The sequence below is a fragment of the Eretmochelys imbricata genome, chromosome 8 (genome assembly GCF_965152235.1).
Source record: "Eretmochelys imbricata isolate rEreImb1 chromosome 8, rEreImb1.hap1, whole genome shotgun sequence".
In the NCBI taxonomy this organism is placed as follows: domain Eukaryota; kingdom Metazoa; phylum Chordata; order Testudines; family Cheloniidae; genus Eretmochelys; species Eretmochelys imbricata.
The window spans coordinates 87,192,644-87,206,968 of NC_135579.1; positions in this window are offsets into that span (position 1 = coordinate 87,192,644).

Below are 14,325 nucleotides of genomic sequence, written 5' to 3' on the forward strand. Positions count from 1 at the left end.
ACTAACTACTCCCCCCAGCCCTGCATTCCCTAGTGCTACAGCCAGATTTTGGCTGCCCCCTTCAAAGATGTACTGGGGCAGGGCCGGGGGGTGAAGGGCTCCCCTTATCTTTTCCAGCTTGCCCCAGGTAAACCATCATCTGGTCCATAAGGGGGAAATGATCATTACTTTTTCCATGGGGAAAATAAATCACTCACGTTATTGATAACAAACTCAAAAACAATATACTTGTTTAGTAAGATGTGAATTTCTTCCACACTCACAAACATGTTAGAATGAAAAATTCTTGTTTTGGAAATTATTTCACTGGGTTCCTTTATCTGGGGGGACCTGTCACTGTGCACAGGAAATAATGAAAATAAATCCCATGGCGTTTATAAAATGGTGCCACGCAAAAGGTGGGCCCTAAATACATTTGTACAATTAAAGCTGACAAGACCCAGGAGGAGAAAAGATGAGAAAATGAAGAGGTGGATTGAATCTTTGTTTCACAGACAGTTAAGTGTTACTTTTTTCACACCTATGAAGAGCAAAAACCATATACATTCAGTCTGAAAGGTTTTTATTTTAGAATAAAGGAACCATAAGAGCCAAATCTCTGTGACAGAACACAGGGCATCCTAACACCCTACATCACTTTACTTCATAAAAATGGAAGTTGACCCTTCAGACAGCAGACTCCAGAAAGTGCTAAGATGTTGAATGCTGAAAACAGTTACACAGCTACATCTAGAACAGTTAGTCTATGAGGCTCACTTAAATCAATACTGGTTAAAGAGATATTTGATACGCAATAGTCAATATAGTAATGCAGCAAAGCCCTTTAAAATGCATCTTTGATATGGTAGTAAGCCACATGTTCAAAATACATTTCCATTACCCCAAAAGTTAAAATAGAAAATCACTCAAAATGAACGTCAGTGGAAACTGCCAAGTTTCATATGATTGTGACAAAGCTTCAAATTTCACATGATTTTGGTGGAACCCATAATGTACAGAAACGGACACATATTCATCGGAAAGTTTAGTGAACCTTTTAGCACTGAGTTACAAGTTTGTCACAAAATCAGAAACCAGGTGAGCTGTATATTCTTAGGGGTTTTGTGTAGCAAGAGGCATGAACCACAAAGATCCAAATATGGATTTCCCTAAAATTTACATCCAAGGTTTTGGCTCAGGCTGCTATAGGAGACAGAGGACAAGAGCTAAGTTCAGAACTAGAGAAGTCCCTCAGAGTTAAAAGTAGGTCAGCGCAGGACACTGGAGGTTTGGTTCTGGCACATCTAGGGTTTGTTGCAAATATTTTGTACTGCTCCAGTTTCTCTTTTAACAAGATATTTGTATTGCCAAGATTCATAGATACCAAGGCTAGAAGGGACCATTGTGATCATCTAGTCTGACCTCCTGTGTAACCCAGGTCATAGAACTTCCCCGAAATAATTCCTAAAACATATCCCCATGTTGCTGTTGGTTTTTTGAGTCACTGTTTTCCAAGACAGAGTCCTCCCATCTTGCAAGTATGATGTGCCTTTTTTTGTTCCTAGATGTATTCATTCCCATTTAGCCATATTAAAAACATATTGTTTGCTTGTGCCCAGCTTACAAATTGATCCAGATTGCTCTGTATCAGTGACTTTGAGTACTTCATTATTTAGCACTCTCCCAATTTTGGGGTCATCTGCAGAGGCTCGTTCACCTACACATCTACCAATGTGATATATGCCATCATGTGCCAGCAATGCCCCTCTGCCATGTACATTGGCCAAACCAGACAGTCTCTACGTAAAAGAATAAATGGACACAAATCAGACGTCAAGAATTATAACATTCAAAAACCAGTCGGAGAACACTTCAATCTCTTTGGTCACTCGATTACAGACCTAAAAGTCACAATATTACAACAAAAAAAACTTCAAAAACAGACTCCAATGAGAGACTGCTGAATTGGAATTAATTTGCAAACTGGACACCATTAAATTAGGCTTCAATAAAGACTGGGAGTGGATATGTCATTACACAAAGTAAAACTATTTCCCCCATGTTTAATCCTCCTCCCTCCCACACACTGTTCCTTACACGTTCTTGTCAACTGCTAGAAATGGCCCATCTTGATGATCACTACAAAAGGTTCCCCCCGCTCCTCCCCCCTGCCCTTCTGCTGGTAATAGCTCACCTTAAGTGACCACTCTTGTTACAGTGTGTATGGTAACACCCATTGTTTCATGTTCTCTGTGTATATAAAATCCCCCTACTGTATTTTCTACTGCATGCATCCAATAAAGTGAGCTGTAGCTCAAGAAAGCTTATGCTCAAATAAATTTGCTAGTCTCTAAGGTGCCACAAGTACTCCTTTTCTTTTTGAAAACTTTCAGTTATGTTTTCTTCCAAGTCATTGATAAAAATGTTAAAAAGAAAGTCAAGAATTGATCCCTGCAAGACCCCACTAAAAAGACTCCCACTCAAATGATTCCCCATTTATAGTTACATTTTAAGATCTAGCAGCCAGTTTTTAATTCATTTAATGTGGGCCATATTAATTTTATATCATTCTAGGATTCGGGTTCTGTTTTTCTTAATCAAAACGTCACGTGGTACCAAGACAAATGCTTTACAGAAATCTAAATATATTCCATGAATACTATTACCTTTGTCAACCAATTTTAATCTCAGCTAAAGAAAAAAGTTAGTTTTTCAGGATCTATTGTCCATAAGCACTTGTTGATGAGAATTCATTATCTTACCTTCCTTTAATTCTTTATTAATTGAGTCTCATATCAGCTGCTCCATTATCTTTTCCAGGATCAATAGACTGACAAGCCTATAATTAGCCAGGTCATCCTGTTTATCCTTTTTAAGTATTGGGACAACATTAGCTTTCTTCCAGTCTTTTGGAACTTTCCCCGTGTTCCAAGACTTGACAAAACAAACAAACAAACAACATTAATGATCCAGCAAGCTCCTCCAGCAGCTTTTTTAAAATTCTTGGATGCACGTTATCTGGACCTGCTGGTAGCAGCTGTTTAAACATCCTCCTGAGATACTAGTGGAACAGAAAAGGTAAGTCATGTCCTCCATCACCACCTCCATCTGATTTTATGGTGCCCTGATGTTCCAGACCAACTTGGTGCCCTACCCCCATATACACTTCCCTCTGGCCATCTATGCCTTAGTCATCTCTGCTGAGAAAGTTTACCAAGAGCATCTGACTGTAGCAGAGATCACAAATGCTTGCTTTGAGCCAGCCAACCAGATGGCAAATTGTGACCCTCACCACAGCAAATACATGGCCTGCAGCCTGTTGTACCGTGGTGGTATAGGTCCCAAAGATGTCAGTACTGCTATTGCCACCATATATTGCCACCATCAAGACCAAGCATAGCATCCAGTTTGTGGACTGGTGCCTAACAGGCTTCAAGGTTGGTATCAACTGTTAGTGACCTGCCCAAGGTGCAGCAGGCTCTGTGTATGCTGAACACCACAGCTGTTGTGGAGGCATAGGCTCATCTGAGCCACAAGTTTGACCAGAGGTATTCCAAGCATGCCTTTTTTCCACTGGTAATTAGGGGAGCGTATGGAAGAAGGAGAGTTCTCAGACGCTTGGGAGGACATGGCTTCCCTAGAGAAGGAATATGAATCTCCATTTGTTCAGATTCTTTTTGTTACAAATGTACTTTAAAAAATCCTGATAGTCCTGAACTCTGCAGATTTCTCCTCATGTCCCTTTGCATGCCTTATCAAATTTCTACAATTCCTTGCTTTTGGATTTATATTCAGTAGTATCAACTTCCTCTTTCTTCCACTGGTTATATATTATGTATAGCTGCCTTCATTCCTCTTCTAAGCCACATTAGCATGATCCATGCTATATTTCATTTGTAAGTGTGCTTAGTTTGAAATATTAACGATTTACTCATTCTCAGTTCAAACTCCTATTTATTTCCTAGGCCAGTAGCAAATTGATTTACAATAGGCACTTTTCTCCAGCTGGTGAAGTCCTTTCCATTTAACAAAGAACAAATTCCACTTTTTCCCCCCATTAGTGCTATTATAATTGTTGCCACTCTCATTACTACTTATTCAATATCATACTGGCTTTACAATCCTGAAGAAAGTGTTAGTCAGAATAAGTGCTCCATCAAGAGTCAGAACTTTACATTTCAATGATGGATTCATAGTTCATTAAGAATTGAAGATGGAATGTGATGCTTCTCAGCTTGGATTACTATTACTCTATACAGGCATGGCCTAACGCCTGCCATCTTTACTCAGGTCAAATTCCCACTGAAATAAATCTTTTACTCCAGGCATAAGGAATAGATACATAATAAGTTTAAAATAGTCTGCACAAATTGCATCATAATAATGTGTGTTTTAATGGAAAAAAGATTGACAGGTTATGGTATGTGTAAGATGGTGGAATTCCCAGCCAGCTCCAAAAACAACCAAGCAACCAACCAAAACAAACAAAAAAAACTATCCACAGAGTCAAAAAGTCACCCCTCCTGCTGTCTGAATTATTAACAAACATGATTCCAAAATAACTCCAGCCTTCTCTAAGAACAGCCAAGATTAAAGTGTTCCTACCCTCAGGACCTATCTGATCCTGGCTCTGGTTCCATGTGCTAGAGGGCTGCTTCGACCGTCCATATATTCAAGGTGAAGTCCAATGAGTCATATCTGTGCCAAGGAGTGTCAACTTGCAGCTCTATCCAGGGTCCCAGCACCTGGTCTCAGAGTGTGTCACCAGGAGAAACCCAACACTCTGGAGCAGGCCTGATCCTGTAGCCACTACTAATGTCAGTGGTTGCAGAGAACTCAATGCAACTACTCATCTGTGTAAGACTAGTCATGTGAGGAAGAGTTACCGAATGGGGAGGCTCTTCATTTATTAGCTGAAGTTTATATCTTCATTAGAACATTGTGAGAAAAGTACCATTTTCTTATAAAGGACCCACCGAATCCTGCTACTACAGCCCCCAAGACTTCCCAGGCAGCAGAAAAAGAAAATTAAAAAATGCAGGAATAGTGCATTAAGAGGTAGAGATGGGAAAATTAGCTCTGATAAAATAAGGCTATATCCCTGAACCTCTTTCCATTTTTAGAACTGAACTAGAGCATAACCATTTATGAAAATCTGAAACGATCAGACAAGCTTTCCTCCACTACCACCATCTGCCTTTGCACTGTCAAGTTCCAGCAGAAAGTGGAAGTGCCAACATATTGCATTGGCATTTCCAGCTACCATTAGAAGCAGAAGTGCTAGAAATCCCACAAGATTAGCTTGCAGATTCAAGAGATTCAAATAGTTCACATAAAGTATCGGAAGTGTTTGATGCTTTTCCAAACTTTATCACCATACTTTTCAAGACTGACTTTATCACAACTGGTGAATAACAAGTCTTTGCCAGGCTTCATGAAGGCCATCTGAAAGAGAAGAACCCAACTCTTGGGAAAGGCAAAATATGAAAGCTGATCATGGTCTAATAATGCACTTAATATAGTGAGATCTCCCAAAGATATGGCAATTTCTTCCCATCTGTCTCACTGGCCACTTAACTCAGTTTCTGACCAGCCTTGCATGTAGCCCTTTTTGAGTCGTGGGTCCTATTGTTTGAGCTATTTTACACCAAAAGGCATATCATAAATATAAAGGGAAGGTTAAACCCCTTTAAAATCCCTCCTGGCCAGAGGAAAAATCCTCTCACCTGTAAAGGGTTAAGAAGCTAAAGGTAACCTCGTTGGCACCTGACCAAAATGACCAATGAGGAGACAAGATACTTTCAAAAGCTGGGAGGAGGGAGAAAAAACAAAGGGTCTGTGTCTGTCTGTATGCTGCTTTTTCCGGGGACAGAACAGGAATGGAGTCTTAGAACTTTTAGTAAGTAATATAGCTAGGTATGTTTTAGATTATGATTTCTTTAAATGGCCGAGAAAAGAACTGTGCTGAATAGAATGACTATTCCTGTCTGTGTGTCTTTTTTGTAACTTAAGGTTTTGCCTAGACAGATTCTCTATGTTTTGAATCTAATTACCCTGTAAGGTATCTACCATCCTGATTTTACAGAGGTGATTCCTTTACTTCTATTAGAAGTCTTCTTGTAAGAAAACTGAATGCTTTTTCATTGTTCTAAGATCCAAGGGTTTGGGTCTGTGGTCACCTATGCAAATTGGTGAGGATTTTTACCAAACCTTTCCCCGGAAGTGGGGTGCAAGGGTTGGGAGGATTTTGGGGGGAAAGACGTGTCCAAACTACGTTTTCCCAGTAAACCCAGTTAAAGTTTGGTGGTGGCAGTGGAAATTCCAAGGGCAAAGGGTAAAATTAATTTGTACCTTGGGGAAGTTTTAACCTAAGCTGGTAAAAGTAAGCTTAGGAGGTTTTCATGCAGGTCCCCACATCTGTACCCTAGAGTTCAGAGTGGGGAAGGAACCTTGACAAGGCACTTAGCTACTTCTTATGATTGTCTGAATGAAGGATGGCTATCACACCCACCAGCAACCAGGTTTCATCTAACCTCTATTATAACAATACGTGCTCTTTGATTTATGGTGCTCAAGAGACAAGATACTGCATGAGGCACCAGCCATAATTTCCTTAAGATCTTCTTCCTAAGCCAAGCTAGAGTGAAAGTGTTGCTTAGATTTCTAAGGACAGAGTTAAAAAACTAGATGAACCTAGATTAAATGATCTCAGGGTAAAACTAATTTAGATGCTTTCTCAACTTGAGCCTTTTTAGTCCACTACATAGAGTTTACTGGATGCCTTGCAATATAATAAAATAAAAGGGCTTCCACGTGTTGGTGAATTAAATGGCCAGTTGCAAAACCTATTTCCTAGGACCTGAGATTTATTTATTACATTGTGACCTTATTCAGAAGGCCAAATTGTTACTTAATTTTAAGCCATTCTTAAAGCAAAAAAAAATCTGATGCCCATTTTCGGGAAGATGGTAAAAGACCAGTGCACCTAAATATTTCATGGCTGTGGAGAATTATTGTTTCATTATCTGTTTCAGAGACTCCTTATAGTAATTTCCATCTCCTTTATTAACAGAATCAATAAAAACGGTTCTGTGTAGGTAGAAAAATCGCCTGGGTCCGACTTACATGAATGTAGACAGTTAATGACTACCAGTTCTTATTTTGCCCTTTATAGCCCCTTACATTTTATGACTGGATTATCTAGATTAGGTATATCCTTACCTGGGTAGATCACGTGAACAATACCTTTTAGAAAATAATGGAACAGATGGCACTGTTCCCAATAAGAGTGGCACTACCCTTTATGAAGAACAGATGTGTAACTGAACAAACACCACACTTAAATTGCATAGTGACTGACACCAGAAGGATTTGAAAAGCTATTTCAAAGCTCTTGAAGGAGGATACATTAGCCACACTACTCACCAGTCTTTTGTGCTTCAAAATCATGCCATGGTCTTTTGTTTTGACTACATTTTTGAAATATGGCACAAGTTAAATTTAAACCTTTGTAATAAATGGTACTATTCATTCTTTTGAGACTCTGGAGAAGTTGTCATTAATTTAATTGGGCCAAATGGGCAAGTAAATGGGAATTTTGCTTGAGTAAGAAAGTTAGCTAAGGACTTCAAGATTCAACCCATATCACAGAAATGTAGGTCTGGAAGGAGCCTCAAGAGGTCATCTAGTCCACCCCCCTCGTGTTGAGGCAGGACCAACTATACCTAGACCATCTGTGATAGGGGTTTGTCTAACCTGTTTTTAAAAACCCTCAATGATGAGGATTCATCAACCTCCCTTGGAAGCCTATTCCAGGGCTTAACTATCCTTAGAGTAGATATTAAGAAAAATTTTTAACTTGAAATCTCCTTTGCAGCAGACTAAGCCCATTACTTCTTGTCCTACCTTCAGTGAACGCAGAGAAAAAAATAGTCACTGTCCTCTTTATAACAGCCCTTCATACATTTGAGGATGTATGTCCATCCTCAATCATTTCTTCTCTAGACTAAACATGGCCAGTTCTTTCAACTTTTCCTCACAGGTCATGTTTTCTAAATGTGTTTTTGTTGTTACTTTCCTCTGGACTCTCTTCAGTTTTGTCCACATCTTTCTTAAAGTATAGTGCCCAATTCTGGACACCATACTCTAGCTGACAGACCCATCTGAGTGCATTGTGTGGCCAGCTATCTGGATAGAGTTGGTCATGCATGGTGTCATGTCTGGTGGTTTCTAGAAAAGCAACTTTTAAAAAAAATAATAATGTGGCCACATTCTGGTTTCAGAATACATCTGCATCACTAACACTAAACTGAGAGGGAGCTACATATGCATATCAGAAGACAGACTACTGGTGTGTCTTATCCCCATGAGCTTTACTGTACCTTTCTCTGAACCATTTGGTTCTGGACACTGTCTGAAATAGGATAAACTAGAAGAATCAAATATGATTGTATAACCAATTTCTAAGGCTAACACTTTTTAATTTAGTCACCAACCGACCAGAATTCAACTACTTTGGGGGCTTTACTTCAGCTTGATTCATTAGCACAATTAGATTTGCTGTTATGGAATTCATGAGGGTCTTGGATTCTATTCTGCTTTGGGAACCAAAATAAAAGTAGGATCAAATCATGCGATTAAAATCAAAATCTATAGAGAATAGATGCCTGCTTTATTTGATGCAGGAGAAGCTGAAAGTGGTACAACAGCAAGATAGTCAGGGACCAGACCAACTAGGACCAGCTGCTGGCCTGCCCCCTAACTGTGCTGCTAGGCAACCAGTAAGCCCAGCTGCACGGCCTCTCAGGCTGGTCCCAGCTCCTGATCTGCTGCTGGTTTAGCATTCCTGCCTATCAGCCTAGTTTCCACAGCAGTTCAGAGGTTGCTCAACAGATACCATGCCTGCAGCTGTGCTTGCCCTTGCTCCTGCTCATTTCAGCCCCCACTCTCCTCTGGTTTCAGACTTCTGGCTGTGATCCCCACCCCACCCCGGTTTGCCTCTGGCTTAAAACTCTGGTTGACCCTCTGATTCTGGCATTCCACTTCTGTTTCTCCAGTACTAATCCCCTGGTCTGCCTGTGGCTTACAACTCCAGTTTACTCCCCGCACCCTAGCACTTGGTTTTTGCCCCCTCCAGTACTGGTCCTAGGCTCATTTCCTGGATTCTGCCCACCCTGGACCCAGTTCTAACTGGCAGGCTGAACTCTTGCCACCCGGCCCATGGGCAGTCAGGCCTAGTGATGAAGACAACAAAGATTTAGAACTACTACTTATGAACTCTTTCAGATGCTGGATAGTGAACAGGGCTGTCATAAATATAAAGGGAAGGGTAAACCCCTTTGAAATCCCTCCTGGCCAGGGGAAAGCTCCTCTCACCTGTAAAGGGTTAAGAAGCTAAAGGTAACCTCGCTGGCACCTGACCAAAATGACCAATGAGGAGACAAGATACTTTCAAAAGCTGGGAGGACAGAGAGAAACAAAGGGTCTGTGTGTCTGTCTATATGCTGGTTTCTGCCGGGGATAGACCAGGAATGGAGTCTTAGAACTTTTAGTAAGTAATCTAGCTAGGTATGTGTTAGATTATGATTTCTTTAAATGGCTGAGAAAAGAATTGTGCTGAATAGAATAACTATTTCTGTCTGTGTATCTTTTTGTAACTTAAGGTTTTGCCTAGAGGGGTTCTCTATGTTTTTTAATCTAATTACCCTGTAAGATATCTACCATCCTGATTTTACAGGGGGGATTTCTTTATTTCTATTTACTTCTATTTTTATTAAAAGTCTTCTTGTGAGAAAACTGAAAGTTTTTTCATTGTTCTCAGATCCAAGGGTTTGGGTCTGTGGTCACCTATGCAAATTGGTGAGGCTTTTTATCCAACATTTCCCAGGAAAGGGGGGGTGCAAGTGTTGGGAGGATTGTTCATTGTTCTTAAGATCCAAGGGTCTGGGTCTGTAGTCACCTAGGCAAATTGGTGAGGCTTTTTACCAAACCTTGTCCAGGAAGTGGGGTGCAAGGTTTTGGGAAGTATTTTGGGGGGAAAGACGCATCCAAACAGCTCTTCCCCAGTAACCAGTATTAGTTTGGTGGTGGTAGTGGCCAATCCAAGGACGACGGGTGGAATATTTTGTACCTTGGGGAAGTTTTGACCTAAGCTGGTAAAGATAAGCTTAGGAGGTTTTTCATGCAGGTCCCCACATCTGTACCCTAGAGTTCAGAGTGGGGGAGGAACCTTGACAAGGGCAATGATACTGAAATGCAGTGAGTTTTCCAAGTTATGTAATATGCTCTAATTCACCTGCTCTCATTTCTGACCTGTCTCAAAATCTCCCAATTTTCTTACAAGGAATTCCTGGGAAAGATGGTGGTCCCTGACTTATCATGAATGGTTGAAAAACACCACATATGCTTTCCACCAGAGAGGTAATTTAGTGGGGGGTGAGCGGGGGTAGAACCAAAGATGTTGTACTACATTTTTAACTTCCCATCTGCTTGAATTTCCAGATATTGCAGTTCTAACCACAATTAAAATACACAGGGATGAACAGTTGAGAAGAAAACATGTCAAATGGGGCTTCAAGCTAGCTAGACCTCAGTGTTTAAGTCTTTGGGAAAGATTTCATTCTCGGAATTAAAACTATTTCAATAGAATTCTATGAAAATACCAGCAATTAGAACCTAGGGTAGTTAAGACAGTACAGAGCCTACTGTACCTAGGGTTGCCAACTGTCTAAGCACACAAACCCAAATATCCTTGCCCCACCCCTGGGCTGAGGCCCCGCTCCTTCACCGAGGCCTGTCCCACTCACTCCATCCCTCCTCCCTCACTCTCCCCCACCCTCACTCACTTTCCCCGGGCTGGGGTAAGGGGTTGGGGTGCAAGCTCTGGACTGGGGCCCGAGAGGTTCAGAGTGTGGGGAGGGGGGGCTCTGGGCTGAGGCAGGGGTTTGGGGTGTGAGAGGGGCTGAGGGCTCTGGCACAGCGAAGCTAAGGCAGGCTCCTTGTCTGCCCTGGCCCAGCGCCACTCCCAGAAGTGGCTGGCATGTCCCTGCAGCCCTGGGGAGGCAGGGGTCTCTGCGTGCTGCCCGCATCCCAAGCATCAACTCCGCAGCTCCCATTGTCCAGGAACTGTGGCCAGTGGAAGCTCCGGGGGCAGAGCCTACCTTGCTGCACCACCGACCGGGAGCTGCCCCAGGTAAGCAGGGCCAGGGGGCTCCGCGTGTTGCTCCCTCCTTGCGCCACGCCCAGAAGCAGCCAGCACATCCCTACAGCCCCTGAGGGGGGCAGGCAGGGAGCTCCAGGCACCACCCCCACCGTTCTGATTGGCTGCACTTCCTGGACAATGGGAGTTGTGGAGTCAGCACTCGTGGCATGGGCAGACCCGTGTCCCCCCGTCTCCCCCAAGGGCCACTTCTGGAAGCAGTGCAGAGCCAGGGCAGGCAAGGAGCCTGCCTTATCCCCGCCAGACTTTTAGTAGCTTAAGATCTCCCGGTTTGGCTTCAGTAGCCTCCGGGAGATAGAGCCTGATTCTGGGAGACTCCCAGCAAAACCGGGAGGGTTGGCAACCCTAATTGTACTAAGTGCTAACAAACAGATTAGGGAATTCAATCTTAAGTATTTGGGGAAGGACGAGGGCTGTTTAAGGGGAACATCGGAGTAGTCCAAACAGGAAGTTTCCCCATGCCTAACACTTTTGTCATATTAATCACCTTGCAACCATTAATGGAAGTAAAATGTATGTCTACTCCTGCCAGCTTTAATGTTACCCTTGTGAAACAGGTACAGTCTTTCAAAATAATTTTGAAGTCCTCAAGTAGTAGTTTTGTTAATAAATGAGTTACAGGCAAGAACAGAACAGTCATCCTCTTACAAGACACATACAGAAATAGAAACACTACAGAAAATATAACTTGATAAAGAACTTTTCTAGTCCAAGGTAAAATTAGAAGAGAACCATACCACATTCTGATCTGTTTCACATTATAGGATTCAGTTCCACAATTTAGATAGAATTCTGTTTCTCAGAGACATACTATACTAGCGATTATATATAATCCCATACTGATTTCTTTGTTCTGAATTAAATGCATTTATAGAAACTTTGTGTTTAAACCTAGGACACATCTGAGGTTTTTGTTCCAGTTATTTCATTCAGCAGCCCTCTTTCTTGATTATTTATCTCATTTTAAGCCAGCAGCATTCTACATACTTCAAAGCTGTTCTTTGATGGCTGCTGAAAAATGGTTCACAAGATAATTTTATATTTGTGTTTGACAGAGAAAAAAATTACATGACAAAAAGCAACTCAGTAAATCAGTGAGAATAAGCCAAAAGGAAAATGAAAGTATCTCCCTACAAGTATGAACTTAATTACTACTAGAAAGAAGTAGCAGAAAATGTTTCCACAGATGTTATTTTGAATGCAGATTTCAATTTGACCACATCTGTGACCGTTTCATGTTTACATGCTGTGAACATTCCTTTGCTTGAGTTTTCCTGCTGTGAAAACTCATGAAAAGCTCATTTTAAATCCAAGTGCTTGAATAGTTGAACACCTTTTTTTAAATTGTATATTCAGTTGTAATATTCAAAAGTACACGTTTCACATTGTGCTTGTTAATGACCTACACAACTCATCTAATCCAGGTACAGAAATGTAACATGATTTATGTAAAATCCCTGATAAAGACTGGAGTTACAGTTGAGTACATAGCAATAACAAAGGATAAAAATATTACAGGGGTGTTGTAGTTATCCCCATTACAAACTCAGGAAATTCAGCATTAATGGTTAAGCTTAAAAATTGGGCGGTCGATTAATTGCAGTTAACTTTTGCACTTTTAAACAATAGAATACCAATTGAAATGTACTAAATATTTTCAGATTTTTTTTACATTTTCAAATATATTGATTTCTATTACAACACAGACTACAAAGTGCACAGTGCTCACTTTATATTATTTTTATTGCAAATATTTGCACTGTAAAAATGATATAGTATTTTTCAATTCACCCCATACAAGTACTGTAGTGCAATCTCTTTATCATGAAAGTTAAACTTAGAAGTGTAGACTTTTTTCTGTTACATAACTTCTCTCAGAAACAAAACATTGTAAAACTTTAGCGCCTACAAGTCCACTCAGTCCTACTTCTTGTTCAGCCAATTGCTAAGACAAACAAGTTTGTTTACATTTACAGGAGATGCTGCTGCCTGCTTATTTACAGTGTCACCTGAAAGTGAAAACAGGCCTTTGCATGGCACTTTTGTAGCCAGCATTGCAAGATATTTGTGCGCCAGATATGCTAAACATTCGTATGCCCCTTCATGCTTCGGCCACCATTCCAAAGGACATGCTTCCATGCTGATGATGCGCATTAAAAAAAATGTGTTAATTAAATTTGTGACTGAACTCCTTGGGGGAGCCGAAGACATACAGTTCTCCATTTTACCTGCATTCTGCCATATATTTCATGTTATAGTGTCTTGGATGATGACCCAGCACATGTTCGTTTTAAGAACACTTTCACAGCAGATTTGACAAAATGCAAAGAAGATACCTATTTAAGATTTCTAAAAATAGCTACAGTACTCAACCCAAGGTTTAAGAATCTGAAGAGGCTTCCAAAATCTCAGAGGAACAAGGTGTGGAGCATGCTTTCAAATGTCTTAAAAGAGCAACACTACAATGCAGAAACTACAGAACCTGAACCACCAAAAAATAAAATCAACCTTCTGCTGGTGGCATCTGACTCAGATGATGAAAATGAACATACATCGGTCCGCTCTGCTTTGGATTGTTATTGAGCAGAACCCATCATCAGCACGGACACATGTCCTAGGGAGTGGTGGTTGAAGATGAAGGGGCATATGAATTTTTAGCGCATCTGGCATGTAAATATCTTGCAACGCCAGTTACAACGGTGCCATGTGAACGCCTGTTCTCGTTTTCAGGTGACATTGTAAACAAGACGTAGGCAGCATTATCTCGTGCAAATTGTAACCAAACTTGTTTGTCTGAGCAATTGGCTGAAGTAGCACTGAGTGGACTTGTAGGTTCTAAAGTTTTACATTGTTTTATTTTTCAATTAAGTTTTTTACATAAATTCTACATTTGTAAGTTCAACTTTCATGACAAAGAGATTGCACTACAGTACTTAAGTGAATTGAAAAATACTATTTCTTTTGTTATTTACAGAGAAAGTATTTGTAATAAAAATTAATAAAGTGAGAACTGTACACTTTGTATTCTGTGTTTATAATTTAAATACATTTGAAAATGTAGAAAACATCCAAAAATATTTAAATAAATGGTATTCTATTATTGTTTAATCGCACGATTAATTTTTTTA